Here is a 20,894-nt window from a genome sequence, read left to right on the forward strand (position 1 = left end):
ACACTAGATCCAAACTTATTTATATTTTATATATTTTAAAGGTCATTTTTAAGAACTATCATATTTAGTATAAAAATTATAATAATTGGAAAACTACTCACGTGAATATTGAATTAGATACTTCAATAAACATAACAAATATATTTAATAAATAATTTACAATAAAAAAGGGGTTCTCATTTAAAAAACTCTGTATCTCCACATGACTATTCTTAAGTTTTAAAAAATTAATTAAAAAAATTATCTTTGAGTATATTTAAAATTCCAAACATTAGGATTCAAAGAAATTAAAAAAATAGGGGTGAGCTATGCTCATGAATCACTCAGTAAATATATTAAAAAATATAACCGTATAATACTGCAATATATTTAACGAGTGTATTTTTTTCATTAAAGTGCATATCCAATTTGAAACATATTCCCGTGTAAGCAACAAAACAACGGACAGAAAACTAATATTAAAATGTTTCAGATTTAGAAAATAATTAATCGGTTATTTATCAGAATATCAGTTAATCCACGATTTTTTTAAATAATTAATTAACTTACCATTAATAAGTATAACCAGTCAAATGAAAGATGTAGATTTTTTGTAATTTATATGTAAAAAAAATATCTTGTAAAAGAAGTAGTATAAAAATTAGAATATTTTGTTTGTGAATAAGCGAGATGTTAATTAAAAATAGTTAAATAGTTTTTTAAATTATGATAATTGTGTTAATACACATTCCCGATCACTAAACAGTTGCTTGATTTTCAGCTTCTAAGAATTACAAAAAACTAAATAAGTTTAAAATTACACTGCACATTAATAATCAATAAAATTGTATAGTATTTTTATTTTATCATAATATTATAGGTTCAACTCAACGCTTTTACTCGAGCTTGGCAATTTATTTGAATTTACGTGACTCTATTGTGTATAATGTATATTAATAGTATCGTTGCATCAATTAGGATTATGAGGTGAACTGAGTGAAAAGAATACACCCGGTAGCTGTACTCTATTATTATGTATGCAAAAAAATAATGTCTATCGCTAATCATTTGTTTTCAATGTGCGTCCATTGGGTCTCAATAAACACGTGCGTATGTACTAAATACTACATGAAATAATGTGGAAACAAAGCAAACGGATGGGCCCAAACGCCCCAAGCACAGTGTTTAAGGGAAAATATCACAATGCGTTGAAACCTCAAATTCCAATGAATCGACCGTATCATTTTATTCGCGTTTTACGGCACTGTATACACTAACGCACAATCCGGCACCACGATCGGACGTTTGCGGGAAAAATGTCTGTAGACCGATTACCGAACTCATTAAAACTCTCTGTTTATCGGTTCTTTCGAGTCAATATTACATATTTACATTGTACTCTATAGGAATAAATAAGGGGAGAGGACATATCCAAAAATAACTGCATTAGTCCGTTCCGATAACTTGTTGATACTGAAACTGAACGTTTCAAGTTCTCGTTTGTTATCTGCGAAATAAATATCCGTCAATCGCCGCAGTTTACCAATATCATGCCAGTAAGAATACCATATTATCTACTATACGAGTGAAAAATGTTAGATATTCTTAATGGATGATCACAGTGCATAAAACGTACAATTAAGTCGATATAATGTTATAGTTGTTAGTAAGAATACGAATAGTTCAAATCATCCGTGTGTTGATTTAATTTATTTTATTTATTGTGCGTTCGTACGAAATTCGATGATGTCAATGCGAATTTGCCTATCCCCGTAGACTGGCGCTAGCTACAATATAATGAACACGATTCTAGTATAATGTGGTCTATGTATATATACATAAAATATTTCCATTACATTAGGACGATACAAAAACCTAAATTACGATTTACTTTAACTCGCATAATGTTGTGAAATTAGATTCGTGTCTAACATAATCAGTACGTAAAATACTTTACTTAGTTTTTAACCTAATAATATACTTCTACACTATTCAACGTCTAGTACAGTTTGTGTTCTAGACTACAATTTATTTTCATACGCTTCATTATTGCAATCCTCGTAACGATTAGATATTAGCTCGAAATATGGTACACTCTCATTCGTTTTGATTTATTTTTTAAGAAGCATTTCATTGTTTCGATTATTTCAGAACGTTTAGTAAGCACTTTAATCAACACAGTCTCGCTGCGTTATCGCCTCAAATAAATTCTATAGTATTAAATCCGGATCTGAAATTCGTGCGTTCGGAATAGAATGTATATATGCCGATGTATAGCGACAATAATATGTCACATTTGTCCAATATTGACGTGCTTTAACATACCTAATTAATAGTTAATGAATAATGATATATTTTGGAATGTCATAAATTGTTAGATAAGTATGAATTTTAATCACACGTTACATATTAATATTATTTGTACCACATTTCAAACGTCTTTCGTGACATATAGCGGCTTATCGTAATGTTATATAATATTGTATTAATAAAAATTTAAGAGAAATAAAATACTCCATCAAACTCTGATCAAACTTCATTAGTCATTAACTTAAACCGTAAAGAAGAAGATTCATTAAACATGATCAGAAGAGGTTCATCGAGGTACTCGTGGATGATGGCAAAGACATACGTTGTATACATCGTGCAATATATAACTATACAAGTAATAGTTAAACACATTGTTGTCAACTGTTCAAATTCTACAGAGCAGAAACGAATTCTTCAACCCGAAAATATCATGAAGCGATTGGACTTGTTTCAGATGTAAATAGATATAAATATAAAAAAAAATCTAATTTTATCAAATAATCTAATGAAAACAGCTTAATATAAGCTATTAATAATAACATCATATTTAATGCTAAAAAATAAATATTATGTTAAATCAATTCATGAAACATTTCTGGATTCACAATAGTTAAGTGATTGTTTATCATAACTATTGTAGTAAGTATTTACTTCATTATAAATATAAATACATCTTATCTTGGTTTATAATAAGCATTACATATTATTCTATTTTTTTCTGTTCTTAAGAAAAAATAAATGAAAATACTTACAATAGCCTTTATCATAACATAGCTCTGCACTCGAAAAATGAATTCTAAGATATTCAGATTTTAATGCAAGATTAAAAACAACTCGTATTGGTATTACGCTTCACATATAATTGGCATACTTTGGGCATCTTTTTTTTTTACAAACAAAATACAAATGTATGTACAAGACCAGTTTTATAAAAGCTTTTTACAAAATTAACAAGCTACTTCTTGTTTTTTTTTTTGTTATTTACTCAACAGTTTTAAATTGTATAGTTTTTTAGTTGACTATTTATGCGTCATTTTTATTCATTTCAAGTCTGGAAGACTAAAATATTTTATAAATAATTTTTTGCGAAAAAATTTTAATTTTATAATTTAAAATTTAAGTAATAAATAAAATCTTTTCCTTTGATTTATTAAATATATTATAAATACACATGTACGTATTATATTAATGCTAATCTATTTAAACACACATATATTATTGCTCAAGAATATTATAAGTCATAATATTCTTGAGCAATAAATTATAACGATAAATAGGCAGCAAATCATTGTACATTAAAACTCAAGATATCAAATATTACTAAATAATTGTAATTTATAACAATGATAAAAATATAACCATTGATAATAATATTTTATTATTTTTAAAATAAATTTAAAAATATATTATATTAAAATAAATTAATAATTATTCATGTAAGCTTATGACGTTTATAAATACAAGTGTTAATTGTTCTGAAAACAAAAGTAATAACTACAAATTATTACTTAATTAAATTTAATATTACGAAATATGAACGTAAAAAATATGAACGAATTAAGGCAAACAAACAGATGCAAAAACTATTAGCATTATACACAGTCGAGTTACATGGTTTTAAAATAATACAAGTTAATTTATTGATGTTTATTTTATTACACTTACTTTACTGGCTAAGTTTTATTTTTTATATACCTTACTATCATAGAAACTTAGTTTTTAGATGAAATAAGAGTTTAGAATAATATTTTATTTTATTTTTTATGTTTCTGCTTCGTTGTAATAGTAATCACTTTAAATTAGAACGTACTTACAGAGTTTCATATTATCTTATAAGTTTTAACGATAATGCATTATGCTTAAAGTTAATATACAAATACTTTAAATTTATTCAAATTCAGTTAATTTTTTTTAGATTAGGAGATATTTTTAGCTAGATACTATTTTTATCTTGACAATTATGCAGAGGATAGGCGCCATGCCCATGTATGTGTTGCTAAAATTCCCAGGTGGTCACCTATCCGGAAATTAGCAACGAAAAAAAAATGCAACAAAACTTTAATGTAATACAATCTTATTGTCACATACATTTCTTTGAATGTATAATACTATATAAGTAAAAATGTATAACATACTTTAATATTCAACAACCTTTTCCCTTAAACTGACATTTTATTTAACATATATAAATTTAGTATATTTATATAAGTTTTTATTTTTCGATATTCTTGTTTAAAAATTAGGTAATAATTGGATAATAAATAAAAGAGAAAATACTATGCTGTAAAAAATACATTGAACAAATTTGACTAAAAGAAGATCATACATTCTATAATCTTAAATGGATTTAGAAAAAAAAGAACAATAATGAATGCTTTAAATTGTTTAAAAAAAAATAATATGACGGATCGCAGATTATAGGGCTCAGACTGAGATATAGTTACGAATTATACAGTTAAATTATTGAAGGAATTGCGAAGGACATACGATCAAGGAAGTGAGAAGACAGAAAAGAACGTACATCAACCCAATAATGAAGGACTTGAGGGTTACTTGTTATAAAGAGACCAAGGATATGAGAAATATGGAAAATTTATTTGTCATAAACTCATCTTTGGATTGATAAAAATATTAATTTATTAATACGGTCATAATTATTAGAATTTATAAGTCTATATTGCATTAATTATTACAATTAATTTGTTAAAATATTTTTAAATACTTGGTACTGCTACCAAAAATGTTAACTATTGTCTATTTTATTATTAAAATACCTTCTTTTCATTTTTTCATACGAAATACATTTTTTTGGACGATTTGATAAAATAAAAAATTATGTCATTTTCAAGTTTAAATGGTTAAATATATTTTTAAATGACAACAAATTTTTATATTCTAGCATAAAATATATTCCTGTAAATGGATGTATTCATCATACTATCGATTATTTAACCTATAGTTTATTATTTATAAGTATTTGAGGTTCAGAGAAACGAAGTAGTGCAGTAAAATTTCGAAGGTCGTGCCATGTTACGTTACACCTCTTATATAAACTTAAAATGCTTATGGATACTAAATTAATGGTTCAATATTTTACACACAAATTTTTCAGAAAATAATCATCACTCAAAATTTAAAACAGAAGTTTCATTTCGTATTGTACAGACAACTCGAAAATTACCATAAATACAATACTAAATTGAACAATCTATTTTTCGTATTTTTATTTAATGAAATTCTAAACAATAACTTTATGCCTTTATCTAATTAAAAATAAATTCTACAATTAATGTCATTTTTCTACTTTTGTTAACGAGTAAACCAATCTACTCATCAAAAAACATACAACTGTGCTAGTCACTATGTAGGCTAGTAGTCAAGTAAAAAAAGTTCCTAGTCAAGTAGTCTAACAACAGGTTAACATGGTAGGAACTTAAAAACTGTTATTTAATACATTGTATGTACCAACGTCATAAAATTCAGAGTATCTATATATTGTTTAATTATTTTTATCTAATAATAGTAATATACTCATACTCGATGTTATTATTTGACGATTACATTTTTTTTCTAGTAATGAGATGTATTATTATGTAGGAAAAAGATCACTATTTATACAGATAAAAATAATATAAAGGATATATGTTTGTTATTTTATCTGGTATAGTGCAACATATTATGAGGATGTAAATCTATTTTATTATATTATGTCATCTTACATTTATTTTTATTAGTCTGTCGTTAAAATAACGATAAGTATACATAGTAACTGAAAAAAAAATGTAATCTTAACGTTGATATAGTATTTTATTTATTATTTTAATTTAAGTATATAAAAATAAATTCTTATAGACACATTACAAAATACGATTTAAACGCAACTAAGTTCCACCAATCTTTTTTTTTAAATACGTACTCAAATATAGTCAATAGTCTAAAATATTTAAAATGTTTTACCTTTAAAATGACACATTATTTCCGAATCTATTGTTACCTATGCCGTGTAATAAATACGACTATATGCGATCATTGGTTGACGGTGATGTGACAGTTTTTTTGCTAGGTGCCCGGCAACAATGATACTATAATAATACAGCTGAAAATAATATCCTTTTAAACCAATAATTCCGAGCTAAAATTTTTCTATGAAATAACAAATACATTTAGATACATTAAATTGGTTTGTAAATTCATATCCGGCAAAATCAAAACCAAGTATATAATATACAATTTATTGACTCTTTGTTTTGATACTTAACAAGGGTATGGATTTAATGTATTCATAAACTTGCTTATAACTACTTACAAAAATTTAAAAAAATATATTTATTTACACAATAACGACATGTATTAAATAAATGTGTTAACTATTGAGAACACTTTACCAAGGTGACATTGACAATATATCTATATATCATAAGATTAAATTAAACATAAAAATATAAATTACAGACATTTTGTTAAAAAAAAACCTAAGAAATTTAAATTTTTAACTAAAATTATGTTATCAAATTTACATATTTTATAGATTGCGGAGAAAATGTTAAACTTGAATTCGAAGATATATTATTTTATACGATTTTAAGAGGAGAAGGTATGTATATCACATTTACATCATTAAGTATATTTCCTAATAACATTGCTATTATTGAAGTAATTTATTATACAACGATGTAATATTGATATTACAGCAGTTATTTTTTTTTCTAAAAATATTGCATTTATTTATTAAAATAATAGAATATCTATATCATTATATATTATTGTTTTGTAGGAAGATGCTGCATCAGCATATTTTACGTTCTGAAGAATCCATTTAACTCCATTATGCTTAGTTATTACAATAATACAATTAGTTTATCTATTATCAAATTTAAAACTAAGAATATTATTTTTAATAATCAAAGATTTAAAACGACTTATGAAGATTTTTAAATTTTAAATTGTTTATGCATTATTTTCTGATTCTTCAGAACATTTCATTTGCTATATTATGCGTTTTGTAAGACGGAGACAACGCATGCGGATCCTCTTTACTTTTAAGTCAACCTTACCGTAAAATAGTGTGAATAAATTTATAATAAGAAAATATAAGAAAATATAAGGTATAGGTAATATCTTAAAATTCATTTATTCATTTTGAAAATGTTGTTGCGTATAATAAAATTCATAATATACGTAAACATTTAAAGTCCTGAAAATAATGATTATTTAATCGTTAAAGTTAGGTAATAAGTAGGTACAGTATGTGGGATGGTGTATTCTTAATATCACACTCAATATTACAGATAACACTAACTTTTTTGAGCATAGTTCTTTAATATAAGTTTAAATTTAAATCGTTACAAAAAACAACATTTTTTATGGTAATTATTTTTTGAAGTCTTAAAAGCATCAAATTTTACATACACTTTTAAGTTGTAACATACATTTTTAATTTCATTTACCAAGTAAAATTATATTTGAAGCAATGTCATTTATAAAAATCAAATTTTGGACAAGTAGCTTATTAGATATAAATATTTTAAGTTTAGCATTTTTCGCGGTGAGTACTCCTGTACCGCTTTACTTCTTTAATCATCACTTAAAATACTTATATTTAATAATCTAGTCATTCAAATTCAATTTTTATGTATCTAAGTAATCCAAAAAATACTTTGCTTTGAAATAAGAAATTCGATGGATGTTATCGTTAAAAAAAAAAAAAGTAAAAAAGTAAAACATTTTGAAAATAATAACCATAAAAAATAGAAAAAATATTGTTTTTCACAACTTAAAATTATTTAAAAGAAATATTTTCAAATAAAATAATAGTTTTTGAAATAATGAGTGTCTCGTGTTAAATGGATCTCTCGGTAAAGTCGTGGCTGAGTACCCACCCTCGGAACGCAGGCCCACCGACGTACCCGCACAGCTCGATGAGTTATAAAACGGAGGTACACGGGTACAGGTGAAAGCCGTTGTCCAGCCATTGTTAGGCACCGTAATGGACGGCACAGCTACAGTACATTTGTGGTCAAAGACGTTAAAGTACGTGTCGAATTCGTACTTGCACCCGCCCATCGGCGTTTTTTTTTTTTTTTTTCGCGTCCCGTTTTTGTTTCGCGTTTTACATCCCTGTCGGGACGGCGGCCACGGCGGTGGCGTTCATTGTTCAGTATCCCTCCGATGCGACACCGAGCTTAACGCTCGACACGCCAGTGGACGATTCGCATGGGGTTCCGCTGACGTCAAATTCGTTTGTGTCCGAATCCGATATATTTCGTTGTATTTATTATTTTTCACTAATATTATTATTATTACTACTATCGTCATTGTTTTAAACACGAAAAATAATTATTTCAAAATATTTAAATTTCGGAAGTGCGTTTTCCACGAACCGTAGAAGATTGGAACGGCTGTAGTAGCAGAGGTTATCAACGACATTATCGCTGTTGCCAATACGCGATAAGACACATACACACAATTAAACGATTACAGGTACAGAGTAAACTGCAACTGCATATAAATACGCATACGTCCCGCGTATTCCACAATCCAGACAAATTTTGTTAATGGCCAATATATTATATTATTAGTTATTTTTGCTGGATGGATAAGGTCATTTCGAAAGGTTTTTATTATACATTATTTATGATTTAGTATTTTTTAAATTCCAGAAAATGATTATTTAATCCGTCGTTTCTTTTTTGTGTTGTTGAAATGACGCTTGAATCACGCAATGTTGCTTATTTAAATTCATATAAGAATTGAAAAATTATTCTTATAATAGTTTTGAACGTTAGGGTGAATCGGTAAAATGGTAAAAAGTCTATGTTTAAAAATATGATATTAGTATATTTTTAACAGTCTTGTAATATACCTACTTGTAAATTGAGTAAAATTATTCAAATAATTTTTAAGTAATCAAATATACACAACGCACGTATTTTATATTTTAAAAAAACATTTGTACATAGGTACTCGTATTTTAAAAAATTTTTCTATATCTAATAATATCTTTAATTTTTTTCATTTAATATGAAATACTTATTTTACCACAAATGATTAGAATGAATTGAGAAAACTTTAAATACCCTTTAGGGTTAGCCTTTTGTTTGATTTTAAATAAATAGTTGACTAACGCAAATCAATAAAAAACTATTTCTTTACTATTTTGGTTTTATATTACATATATAATTTTTGATTTGTATTTCTTAATGAGGTAAAATATTTGTAACAAAAAATACGTTTATTATTATACTAATATTATTCTAAATAATAAATTATAATAAAAATGATTAAGTTATACTTGTAATATTTATAAAATATACAAACTAGAATTTGTACCCTAAGGATATATTATTATTAAAATATGTAATGCATCAAATGCACGTATTTCACAAGAAAAACAACTACTCGTTATTGACCCATTCAACCAGCTTTTGTTATATTTTTTGTTTGCTCAAGAAAAACATTGGGATTAGGTACATAATTGATTATTATTTATACTATCATACAAAGTAAACGTTTTTCATTGTTTTATGTTTCTGTATACAATATTATAGAATATAGGTATAAAATATAATACATACTCCTATTACATATTCCTATAACCATGTTTAGCCAGACTTTCTTAGGCGTGATAACTAGTTACTGCTAACTGTAAATCAGTAGCCAACAACATTATTTTATATTTTTTATCCATTTATTTCTCTCATATCTCAATTAATAAGACCATTAATTAATTTCAGTAATAAGTTAAACACATATAGGTATATCAAAAATCATGTTTTTCAGATTATTTTTTTTCTATATATTCAAAGCGACAACTGTTTTATAATTATGTTTGGGGAAATAAATCTGATTGGTTATAATTTTCAGAAAATCAATAAATTTAATTTGTGAAAAGTTAAATTATTTCTCCCTTAAAAGGACGCCATAGTGCCATACCCACATGTATTGTATCTGTCTTACTAACGTACATCGTAACAAATTTCCATTCAATAGAACACATTTAGTGATGTTGGCTTTAATATTAGAGTAAATTTACTTATTACCTAATTTAAAGGTAAGAATATTATCTAGGAAATTACATATGCTTTTATTGATATTACTATTTTAAAGTGAGTTATAGCTATGTATAATACTACAACTTTAAAATGTTCATAACTCACTTTAAAATAATAATATCAATAAAAGCATATGTAATTTTCTAGATAATATTCTTACCTTTAAATTTAGTAATAGGTACATAAATTTACTCTAATATTAAAGCCAACATCACAAAATGTGTTCCTCTGAACGAAAATTTGTTGTGATGTACGTTAGTATGACAGAAACAACACATGCAGATATGGCGTCCTCTTAAAAGAAATAGGCTATAAGAGAAACACATTTAAGTTATCAGTAGATGATTAGATGCTTAGTTAAAATGTTTTAGTTTAAGGTATTTAATAAATGTATTAAAAATTATTAAGTAGTAATTAAGTATAGATTAAAAGGTATATTATAGTTAAAAATATAATGCAGTTAAATTCACTCACTTAAACTTGTATAATTTTATTAACTTTTATTCATTCGTCTAAAAAAGATAAATTTTAATTAGCATAGATGATTTTCATAAATTAATAATTATATCGGAATATGGTAAATATAATATTAGTGAAAATCATGCCATTGAAGAAAGAACTAATATTATATAATAATAAAATACTTTTCGGTGATTTATAAAAATTAAACATCTATTTGAACTTTAAAATGCAATATCGCCATTTTATAAAACAAGCTGTGACCCACTTATTAATTAACCAGTTGAGTGTACTTAAATTTGTTTTATAATTTTAGTACATGTATTTTATTCAACTATGTTAATTTTGTATGCATTTATATCATCTAAAATCAAATCAATATTAGATCAGTAGAATATATAGCTTAATATCAAGTTAAAAGCATCTCACATCGATATAAAAAATATTGTTCAGGAGGAAATGTGGTAGAGTTATGGTTTTAGAAAATCGAATTAATTTAAACGATAGTTTTTCAATCGTTTTGAAATGTATAGACCATGGGATTTTCAAATAGTACTTCTATTATAGTATGTTATATAACAAATCAATTTCTTTCATCGTACATTATTTTTCTTATACACGTGTAGTATACAACCAATTATTTATAAATTACAATTTATAATTTTCAATCAATTTACTAATTTAAACTTAAGAATATTAATTGTATTATAGAACATATTAACAAATGATATTAACCATTATAAAATAATAACAAAAGTTAAGACATAATATATATTATAATTACCATTATATTTTGTTTTATGGTAGGTACTTAGAATGATTTAAAATGTATGTACACGGAATGCCTACATTATTTATTATATAATGTAGCCACTTGTTTAATTCTTTTTTTTTAACAACTAATTTTAGTTATAATATTATACCAATTTTTATTTTTTTAATACGAATTCATTTTTATTACAAGATTATCACGTAGCTCTATATTACTGAGATTATAAAATATGATGAAATAATTTATCTAATATTATAATCAAGGTATTTACATTTTTTTTTTTAAACATATAAGTTTACGATAAAATATTATTTCAAGCACATTTATATATACATTAACCATAATTTGTTATATAATTAATGTCCAATATGAATCCATAGTTTTTTAATGATAATTACGATACCAAGTAAAAAAATTATAATTAATTTAATTTCGAATGAACCCGAAATAAATTTTCCAGTTTTCACTGTAATTACAGAAATTGTTTCAATTAATTTATGCATAATAGTTATGTGTAGCAATAGTTTTAATGAAATATAATTGTTATATTTTAAAATCTTTAAATGATTTTACGTTGAAAACTGAAAAATGCTAACGATACATTATTTCATATAAAAATGTAATAAATATAGGTACTTTATATTTAAATAAAAACATACTAAAAAAAAATCAATTAATACTTAATTTGAAAACAAAATACACTGTGATTTCTATAGATGAAATGACTCACAGAGTCACGGCTAATATAGGAGGATATTATACAGTGAAACTTCCAATTAATGGTTACCGAAGGGACCATAAATAATGACCGCTATTTAGAGGTTGTTGTCCTATAGAGTTGACAATACATGGCATAACACTTGATGGGACCAAAAAACCTAACCGTTACATAGAGGTGACCATTAACGGAAGTTTTTCTGTAATAGAGTATAGATTTTTACTCATCCTTTGTACACTTTTCTATATTGAAACGATTTTTGTAATTTATAAACCATTGGTTTATTATTTAATTGACGTAGATAAGTATGTACACAAATACATCAATATTTGCACAGTTATTTTCTATTTAAGGCTCAAATAAAGCATTTTAATTATCTGCACATAATAATATAAGGTAAGGTACACATAATAAACCACAGTGATATTGTAAAAAACTTTTTAAAATCATTCACAGATTAAAATAAAATAAAATACATTATCTGGTATATTACCTTTTTTATTTTCGGCAAATATATTTATATATATATATTTTTTTTTACGTTAGAAGAGATTTTTAGCTAAACACTATTTTTAACTCGACGATTATAGTTAGGTAGGACACGACGTGTGTGTTGCGCTAAAATTCCCAGGTGGTCACTCATCCGGGAATTAGCAACGGAACTGCTAGCTGAATACCAACACCGTGGGGCAACTGGTGCGTCCACTACACCCCAAAATAATAAAATATTTAATTTATAGTGCCTGAACGTAATCAGAAAAAAAATAAAGTATATATGGAGATGATTGTCTATCTAATATAATTGGTAAATTTTTAAAAACACATCGAATGTGTTTCACATTTATATTCAAAAGTATGTAAAAATTACAGATTACGAATTACGGAAATCATAAGCTTTTTCCTAAGTTTATAATTTAATTTTTTCAGTTTTAATTTATAATACTATGATATAATTTTATAATATTTTTAATATATTTTAGAAAAAAATGTATTTTATTTTTAAAACGAAAAAGTATAAACATTATTCAGTGTAATGTACACATAAAGTACTTATAAATAATGTACAAAAAATACTGAATTCATACTTAATTTAATACATTAATTTTTAACTATATTATGAAAATTAAATCATCTATAAATAGTGTTATTATAAAAAAAAATAATAAATATTTCTAAGTCTCAAACATATTGTTTATGAATCTATAGCCATTAAAATGTATACAAAAAAATATGTTTATTTCTCAATTCAATCTTTATTCAAAATATATATTTTGAAATTAATTATTTCTGTTAGTTACCAAAAAATTAAATATCAAAATCACTATCAACTTGAAATTAAAAAATTAAATATACTATAAATATTTATTTTAACTTAGGTATGTAAATAAAAAAAATGTATACAAACTTTTTTCTTTGTTCTTTAGTTTTCTGTATTTAATATTAACTAATTTTCTACTTGGGCAAATTGAATGCATTTTTAAGTACCTATTAAATGAAAATATTTTAATATAAAATGTGATAAAAAATGTTTACTGTGTTTAAAGAAAACCTCTTTCTGTAAGAATTATATTAATTTAAAAATAGCAGATACTTATAAGTTTGTATTCTCACAGTACTGGTATATTTATTTATGTTGTTATTTTAAATGTTGGAAAAATTTTCTTTTTAGAACGACTTATTTAAGTATTTTATATTGTGAGTATCTAGCTGTAAACTTAAAATAATTTTTCCTTTTTTTTTCCTGAATTATAACTTAATCAATTTTGGTAGTGAATAATACGAAATGTTCCGTTTTTAAAATTGCCCTAAAATATCCATCGGGATATTCGTTCGACGACTTAAATTATAATAGAGTAACTATTCTATCAATGTATAACATTATTTAAGGAAACTATTCAGATTATACCTACTACAATGCATCTATTGTTATACTACAATCAATAATCACGAGGGGACTTTTATTTTATGATTCCTCATTTCTTATAGAATTATTGATTCTTTGAGATGTGAACTCTTCTTGCTTTCTCTGAAAGCTGCTAAATCACATTTAACTGTCCGGACGATTAATACGGAAACTTACAGTACAACTTATAACTATTTAGAAGAAAAAAATATTGAGTTTCACGCTTTTTTTAAAAGCTAACTCCACTCCATTACTCATGACTCAATTCATCCAATCCTTTTTGAACTTAGGCATTAATAGTTACACGCGTTTCTTACAATATTCTAGTAAACTTTTCATTTCACTACTTGTCATGAATGTACATTTTTAGTATTCACATTTGTATGAAGTACTTTTCAATGAAGTATTTAATTTCTTATTCATGACTTGCTGGATTATTGTACGTTATTTCATATGACATATTTAATAATTCATAATTATAATTTATCATAAAGTTATTCTTAAAAAACTGTTTTTGAAGATTGCTATTTTTGTAATACAAAGACTAATGCTATCATTTACAAACTTCCTTCTACTTTCTAAATTTAAGATTTTAGTTATTTTCTTACGTGTTTTATCATAATTTTCTTTCAGTATTATTGACTAGAAAGACTAGTAACTAGTGAGTAAGATTGACTTTACATCTTAGGTACTTTTTTTAATAAAATCCACAAATAGTTGTTGGAAAAATTATATATCATGGCATTTTAAAAGTTGGCTAATTTTATATACATATTTTTATTTTTTAACACGCAAAATATAAATTATGTCTAAGATTTTACAATGTACCCATAAATTTATACTAAAAATAAGTTTTTGAAATGTTCATTAAGTCAACTTTGTTAAAAAAAAAGGATGTTAATTAATGAATCTATTTAATTTTTGTTTAAACTCAATACTTTACTTTAGGTATGATTAAAATTAAAATAACAATGGATTGTTTTTTATAATATATAAATAGCATAATATAAAATATTAATATCTTATTTAAAAATCTATTAGTTATTATTTATTTCATAATAATATAAAAAATATTGTTGAACTAATTTTCTGAATGAGTTAATCACTTGCTTTTTTCTTAAAATATTAATGGTTTTGGATATATTTAACTTGTATATATAATTTGCGGTTTTTATAAAATAACATTAAAAAACAAAAATTGTTTTACTATTATTTATCGTTACTACTTATAAGTTTTTACTTAATTGAATATCAAAAACCTTTTTAATTCCATATTTTGAAACACAATATTTTTTTGTAAATTTCAGTAAATATTTATCAATTATTAAAGGATAACGACTGATTTCATGTGCAAACGTGTCTTTAAATATTATCCGTAACAATTTTACTAATTAGTACGGTTTAATGAAATTGATTCGTATGTATCCATTTGTCGATGTGTGTTTTGTTTCGATTGACGTGTTAATTGGTACTTGTAGTTATGCCGTTTGATGTTGATTCGTAAGTCGTATTAAATTGTTCTTCAACATGATCTTCATTAGCTTCGTAGCTAGTGTTAAGCCTTTGATGCCATAACAAGGTTCACAACTTCTCTACAAAGGTTTCTGTCTTGAATGTTGAATCCATTTATTATCGTGCTCTTTGAGTATACTTATCAGTAAATAATAGTTATTAAACTTTTTCTTTTCTAAATGATAAATAATAGCTGTAATAATGCTTTTTATATTTATAATATTTATAAATAAAACAATAATTAAGATAATCTACTCATAAATCATTATTAAATTAGTTTGTATAGTTTATTTAGTAATATTTATTAGTATTTATAGTATAATTAAATATGAATATTAAACATAAGTAAAGAGTTTTTTTTCTTAAAACTAATTTCATATTAAAAGTTTTAAACAAAAAAATTTAATTTTATTGACTTAAATATATCTATTGCATGCATAGTACATGCAATATACATTACTTAGTTGCTGTATAAGTTTAACTAATGTTTCACTTTATTATATTTTAAATTATAATTATTATGACTACCTACTTGCTTAATAGCACCTGTAATTTTATTTGACATTGAGATATGAATACTGCTGAAATGGAGTTGTTTTTACTTAATAAGAAAAAAATAATTATTGATCATATTTATTAGTACATTAATTTTAATTTTCAATAATAAAATGTGTCTATATGTGCTACATTTTGAATACCTACATGACATATTGAATTCTCATTTATGTAAATTGCATTGAAATAAAATCGAACTAAACGTTGTTAATAGTATACTTGGACGGAAGCCCATTTAAATTTTAATAACCTGTCATGTCTCTTTATTATATCTTGATATACCAACAAAAACTGGAGAAGTATCTTTGATTGCACAATAATAATAACTGTGCACTTAACAATTATTTCATTGAGTTTAAAAGAATAATAAATAATTCATGTTACTATGCAATATATATACAATCTACATGAAACATTTAGAAATCAGTTATTTTTTGTGATCAAAATTAAAATATACAAATATTATAAAGTGTGATTTTTGATAAGATATTTTTGCCATGTTGTTACAATCTTTGTCTCAAATGAATGTGCTTTTATGACAGCTGATAAATTACATGAGTTAGATAATAATTTACACACAAAATTTAGTATAATGATGTACAAGCTAAGTTGAAAATGCAAACTTTTTAAAACATTATTTTAAGTACATGTCATTAGCAACTCTAAATTATACATCTATTATCCTACTCAATTTTATAATTTTGTTCATCCAAAAATTACTTTTTTGCTAAACGATAAAATTGAATGTCTATAAACCTCAAAAAAAATTATAAATGCGTTTTGAAAAATATCTCTATTTAGATAATAGTTAATATACATTTATTTATTTATTTATTTTTTTTTTTTGAAGGAATATTTGTCTGTATTTTGTTGTTATTTCTACATAAACTACATGTATAATAATATATGCATAATACATGTCAAGTAGCACTAGACAAAAGATATGTTTTTAAAATGTCTAAATTTAAAAGTTTTAAAGGTTTTACATATAATAACGAAACATGTTATATAAAAAAAAAATCTATTACAAAATTATTTAATAACGGAGAACTAGAATTCTACTTATATGCATTTTCGCGCTTAAAACACTTATTAAACCATTATTTTCTTATGTATCAAAAACAATGTCAACAAAAAAGTAACAAATATTGTTTAACACAAAAATAAATAGATACGTAAATGTTTAAATAATAAATCCATAAAAGTAAAATAGTTATAAATATTAAGGTTATATAATAATGGATACCAAAAAAAAAAAAAAATAAATGACAAACATTAAACGAAACCTATAAACGTTATATGTATTAGTGTTATTTTTACTTCTAAGTAAATCCTTTTAACTAATTTAGCCGTGTTGTGATAACAATGTAAACAGTAAGTACATGTAACACAAAACTAATATAGATGACAATAATTTAAAAAAAAAAAATACTATTTAATAACACGGTACAATTTAATTTTTATGTAAACATATATAAAAATTCGCGGATAATTCATATATGAACATATTTTAGAACTTTACTGTGCAACAAACAGGAAATAGCTTATTTTTATTTAGTGCGAAACATATAGAACTACTATAGGTTTATATAAAATTTGTATTGTTCCATATTTGTATTGATTACCTATTTGTATTGTTATTAAACACATTGTATAAAAGACAATTTATTTTTCAAACGCTTTATTTAAAAATTATTTTAAAACTCAACTGGATTAAAATATACAAAAAACATGCCTCGAAAAGTTCAAAAAACAACATGTTATTTGACGTACGAGTTTAGACTATAAAGTCTATGTAACCAAATAAAATATCAGTTTGGTCTAACTTATTTACGTTAACAAACGCCATTCGAGATACCCACATTAATAACTTGCCCGTTTTCTTTTTTTATATAAAACGATGATTGACAAATTTCAGTGTAGACCTTCAGGTAAAAAATGGCATTCGAAGACTTTTTTTTGAAATCATTCTACATTACATTTTTAACTGGGACAACGCTTTCCACTATTATATACATTATAATAATTATTCAGACTATCGAATTATATTGTTCCAAAACTTTTTAAACTGGGGTAAAACATCAAAAGCCCTTGAACTTTGCATTTTAGAATAATAATGCGCATTCATACACAATACACAACGTGATACTTAAACACATACACACTAAATAATATTGATTTAAGGGTCACCTCAGTAGGTCTTGAGAAAAACGCATACCTTCATAACGTCGTACCATCATGACCTTATGGCCACTAAATTCCTATAAATTAATATAGAAGTTATTTATATAAAACGTCTATTTATTTTGGTTTGGATAAAACAATTACAAAACGATTTTCTTACATAATATTTAAAGAATCTTGATGAACTAAATAGTATTACAATGTTTATATTACACGTATGTATATAATAACCATGTATATGAATTATATAGTGATTCACCAAGCATATTTCTGTTGTAGAATTTTGAAATATACTTAAAGACCGTGGTTGTAGATTCTTGAGATTTTTTTACTTTTTAAAAATTATTCTATGGACATACAAACTTTTATTTTTCAAAAAAAATCTCTTTTTTCAACTGTATATTATTTAAAGGATAATTTTTCTAAAAATGTTGATATAGTATAAAAATAAAAATGTTAACGAATTGTGTTCAAGTTATTTAGCTTTGCGTACAGAAGATTATATAAAAATGAGTTCAGATGATATGATGGCTATGGTACCTTAAAAATTTTAGTAGTTAATATTAACCTATCAATATATTTTATAATTAGTAAAAATGGTTCAATTAAAAAAAACATTAACTCTAATATTACATATATTTCCTATTGCCGTAAGACCATTTTTAAACACTTTCATCTTTAGATAAGCATTTTAATAAATAATCAAAAGAATTTTGAATTAAACACAAAAACCTATAAATACATTTATCCATTAAATAATTTACAGAAAAAAAGAGGTTGTCATTTGAAAAATGGTACTTTGTATCACTTCATAACCTTTTAAGTAATACAATAAAATCTAAAGAATTTAAAAATTAGAATAAATTAATTAGGTATTAAAAAAAAAAAAAAATGAGTAAATATGCTTGGTGAAATACCGTGTAAAAATTTACAAATTCAGCAATCGTAGTTTGTTATATTTTATTTTTTTGATGTGTTTATCAGTAACATATATAATAAGAAAAAATCGATTTATGAATACTCAATGCCCCAAAGAAAATGAGGTTTATTCGTAAGACAAATATTTATCTTCTATTACTTGTACGCCACGCCGGAACCATTTAAGCTTTACAAATATTACTTTAAAATTATAGCTGGAAGACAAATAATGGAAAATATCGTAATGTGTTTTTTTTATACTCAAAATAATATTTTTTAATTTGTAATTTATTTTTACTCACAAATCATGATTAAATATTAATACTAAATAATGCTCTCCAAATAGTTTATGTCATATTTTCATGACTTTCTAAATAAAACTTAATTTTATTTTAGATTTTAACGGAACAAAAACGTAAGCCCATTTGTTTGACGGTGGGTTTGTTTTTATGTTTTGTCTAAAACATTATTAAGTTGTAAATGTGCGCCAAAAGTTTTATGTATATAACAACTAAATAAATATTCCGAAGGCAATGATTTTTTTGACTCTTTATTATTCAAAATTGTTATTGCTGTAAATAACAAAAAAATAATCATAGTCGTTTCACATCAATACAATAAATTGTCTACCCATGTAATTATGCTATAAATATTGTTGATACATTGCATTTTGATTTGTGGAAATCAAATAAAATTCAAACCGTTATGAATATAGATAATTTAACATACCTAACATACGATTTAAAGACTGTAAATAGCGATTTTCGATTTTTTTCTGTTTACGACACATTAGTGATTAAGTTTAAAAAAATATTGAATAAATCTCAAAATATTTAAACCTTAGCTACTTCTAATATTTTTTTAGAATTAAACGATTGATTTTAAATGTTTATTAATAATACACAAAAGTACACTACTTAAAACTTAAGCTAAGGTAAGCAAAACTAGAAAAGTAGATATTTTTTTCTAAAGTACATTACTATGTAGACAAAATATAAAGAAAATCCAACAACACAAAGGGAAGTTTACTAAATTATTGGTATAGTAAAAGGCATGAATAAATTTAAAAAAATCTAAAATGTATGTGTTTTTTTCAGAGAAATAAATATGATTTTACATTCCAATATCAAAGTGTTAAACCTAAGCAATTCTGACTATGTTTGAAAATCATCGTTCAAATTTATTTGGGATTAGTTTGTTTTATAAGCCCGTTCACTATATTTTATGATTCAATATCCTACCAAAAAATATTAAGCTTGATATAACTATATAAGGTTATAAAAGCCAATTTTCAGATAAAATGCACAAACAGCATGTTATAACAAAAGTCTGCTTAGAATCTAGGCCCTAGATAAATATCCATCAACCATAATAATATAACAATATTAAAACAATTAAATATTCTTAATAATTTATATCTATTGTGCATTACTATATAAAATGTATTACAAATTTGGTCCTATAATTTATAAATACACACGTTTCTTAACCTTAACAAAAATTAATAATTTGAATAAACCGGGCAATATTAAT

General features: G+C 24.3%; 1 protein-coding gene across 2 annotated transcripts in view; it reads left to right on the forward strand.

Moving 5' to 3' along the window:
- The first annotated feature begins 8,459 nt into the window (after window positions 1-8,459).
- Window positions 8,460-20,894, forward strand: part of LOC113550322 (glutamate-gated chloride channel alpha-like) — an 88,869-nt gene continuing 76,434 nt past the window's right edge. For both annotated transcript variants that reach the window (XM_026952068.1, XM_026952067.1), the window contains exon 1: window positions 8,460-8,769. The gene's annotated coding sequence lies outside the window, so the exon portion shown is untranslated. The remainder of the gene's footprint in view (window positions 8,770-20,894) is intronic.

The sequence above is a fragment of the Rhopalosiphum maidis genome, chromosome 1, assembly GCF_003676215.2.
Source record: "Rhopalosiphum maidis isolate BTI-1 chromosome 1, ASM367621v3, whole genome shotgun sequence".
NCBI lineage: Eukaryota > Metazoa > Arthropoda > Insecta > Hemiptera > Aphididae > Rhopalosiphum > Rhopalosiphum maidis.